The sequence below is a fragment of the Myotis brandtii genome, unplaced genomic scaffold, assembly GCF_000412655.1.
Source record: "Myotis brandtii unplaced genomic scaffold, ASM41265v1 scaffold210, whole genome shotgun sequence".
Classification (NCBI taxonomy): Eukaryota; Metazoa; Chordata; class Mammalia; order Chiroptera; family Vespertilionidae; genus Myotis; species Myotis brandtii.
The window spans coordinates 459,698-462,774 of record NW_005357847.1 but is presented as its reverse complement, the minus strand read 5'-3'; positions in this window follow the sequence as shown (position 1 = coordinate 462,774).

Below are 3,077 nucleotides of genomic sequence, written 5' to 3'. Positions count from 1 at the left end.
AAAAGGGTAATATGCCTCCCAGCACCGGGATCAGCGGAGCTGCGAGGCCTCCCAGCACCGGGATCAGCAGAGCAGCAAGGCCTCCCAGCACTGGGATCAGCGGAGCCACAAGGCCTCCCGAACCCGGGATCAGCAGAGCAGTGAGGCCTTCCAGCACAGGGATCAGCGGAGCCGCGAGGCCTCCCGGCCTGGGATCAGTGGAGCCACAACGCCTCCCGAACCTGGGATCAGCAGAGCCGCTAGGCCTCCTAGCACTGGGATCAGCGGAGCAGTGAGGCCTCTTAGCACCAGGATCAGCTGAGCAGTGAGGCCTCACTGCCCCTGTGTCAAGCGGAGCCGCGAGGCCTCCCAGCACCGGGATCAGCAGAGCAGCAAGGCCTCCCAGCACTGGGATCAGCGGAGCCACAAGGCCTCCCGAACCCGGGATCAGCAGAGCAGTGAGGCCTTCCAGCACAGGGATCAGCGGAGCCGCGAGGCCTCCCGGCCTGGGATCAGTGGAGCCACAACGCCTCCCGAACCTGGGATCAGCAGAGCCGCTAGGCCTCCTAGCACTGGGATCAGCGGAGCAGTGAGGCCTCTTAGCACCAGGATCAGCTGAGCAGTGAGGCCTCACTGCCCCTGTGTCAAGCGGAGCCGCGAGGCCTCCCAGCACCGGGATCAGCAGAGCAGCAAGGCCTCCCAGCACTGGGATCAGCGGAGCCACAAGGCCTCCCGAACCCGGGATCAGCAGAGCAGTGAGGCCTTCCAGCACAGGGATCAGCGGAGCCGCGAGGCCTCCCGGCCTGGGATCAGTGGAGCCACAACGCCTCCCGAACCTGGGATCAGCAGAGCCGCTAGGCCTCCTAGCACTGGGATCAGCGGAGCAGTGAGGCCTCTTAGCACCAGGATCAGCTGAGCAGTGAGGCCTCACTGCCCCTGTGTCAAGCGGAGCCGCGAGGCCTCCCAGCACCGGGATCAGCAGAGCAGCAAGGCCTCCCAGCACTGGGATCAGCGGAGCCACAAGGCCTCCCGAACCCGGGATCAGCAGAGCAGTGAGGCCTTCCAGCACAGGGATCAGCGGAGCCGCGAGGCCTCCCGGCCTGGGATCAGTGGAGCCACAACGCCTCCCGAACCTGGGATCAGCAGAGCCGCTAGGCCTCCTAGCACTGGGATCAGCGGAGCAGTGAGGCCTCTTAGCACCAGGATCAGCTGAGCAGTGAGGCCTCACTGCCCCTGTGTCAAGCGGAGCCGCGAGGCCTCCCAGCACCGGGATCAGCAGAGCAGCAAGGCCTCCCAGCACTGGGATCAGCGGAGCCACAAGGCCTCCCGAACCCGGGATCAGCAGAGCAGTGAGGCCTTCCAGCACAGGGATCAGCGGAGCCGCGAGGCCCCCCCCCCCCGCCAAGTGCACAAATTTTTGTGCACCGGGCCTCTAGTAAATAATAATTTCCTATCTCACCAGTCAGAATGATTTGGCAGAGTTCTTTGGAATGTTTATTACTACAAAATTAAAATGTATTTTCACACTTAACACTTTGTGGGTTTTAAAAATAACCTTGTTTGTGAAAATTTAGTTTCAGTACTGAAACTGTTTTAAAAGGGCTACCATAATTATGGTAAAATTTAAAAATAATTTAGAAAAAGAGTACTGTTTAAGTGTAAGAAGAAAATAGTATTTGAAGAACTTTTGGGAAAAATTCTAAAAACATACTTTTTTGTCAAGAAATAAAGTTTAGTCTATGCTTATAAAATTCTTGTGTGGGAGAATATGTGATTGGGAAAAACGTATGAAGAGTAAGGAGAGGATGAAACCTTGAGGGAAACAATTGCTTCATTTGCATACTTAAAGTGAGAAATATCTGTTTGTCAAATTAACCTGGAAAATATTTAAAGGTGAAAAGGAAAACAGTATTCTAGAGCAGTACTGTCCAAAAGAAATATGTGTCATGTATGTAATTTTCAGTTATCTGATAGCCATATTTTTAAAAAATAAAGAGATGAAATTAACTTTATTTTATCCAGTATATTCAAAATATTTCAACATGTAATCAATATAAAAATTATTGAGATATTTTACATTATCTTTTTTAAAAAGTATTTTCATTAATTTCAGAGAGGAAGAGAGAGATAGAAACATCAATGATGAGAGGGAATCATTGATTTGCTGCCTTCTGCACACCCCTTACTGGGGACCGAGCCCACAACCCAGGCATGTGCCCTTGACGGGAATTGAACTGGAGACCCTTCAGTCCGCAGGCCGACACTCTATCAACTGAACCAAACCAGCTAGGGCTACATTATCTTTTTTGTACTAAATTGTTGAGGTCCAGTGTGTATCTTACACTTACGGCACATCTTAGTTCAGAGTAGTCACATTTCAAGTGCTCAATGAACAGTGACTACTCTATTGGATAGTGCAGTTAGAGTTAGTATCCCTAATTTAAAAAAGAATTTTTACAAACCAATGTACATTTCAGTAGAAAAGTGGGCAAAGAGTTCAAGTGGCCAATAAAAATGCAAAAAAGTTTTATACTCACTAATAAACATAGAACTATAAGTTTAAAGGATTTAGTACTCATTGCCTGTCTGTGTTGGCTAATTTTTTCATAATAATGTCTCATATTGAGAGTGCAGGAAAGCAGGAACTCTCTTACTACTGATTGGGACATATAGTTGAACAGTGTTTTATAGATCAGTTATTCTTTGTATAAAAATAACTTTAGCCCTGGCTAGTTTGGTTCAGTGGATAGAGCAGTGGCCTGTGGACTGAAGGGTCCCCGGTTTGATTCTGGTCAAGGGCACATGCCCGGGTTGCAGGCTCGATCCCCAATGTGGGGTCTGCAGGAGGCAGCCAATTGATGGTTCTCTCTCATCATTGATGTTTCTATCTCTCCCTCTCCCTTCCTCTCTGAAATCAATAAAAATAATTTTAAAAAATAACTTTAAAGGTTTATGCCTTCTGACCCAGCAAGTCTACTTAAAGGGATTTACTTTAATGGAATAATCAGGTATGTATTAAAATGTGTGCATAAGTTCATTATTCATAGTAAAAAATTGGTAACATAGTTATAATTAGAAACTGAAATATTATTATAGTA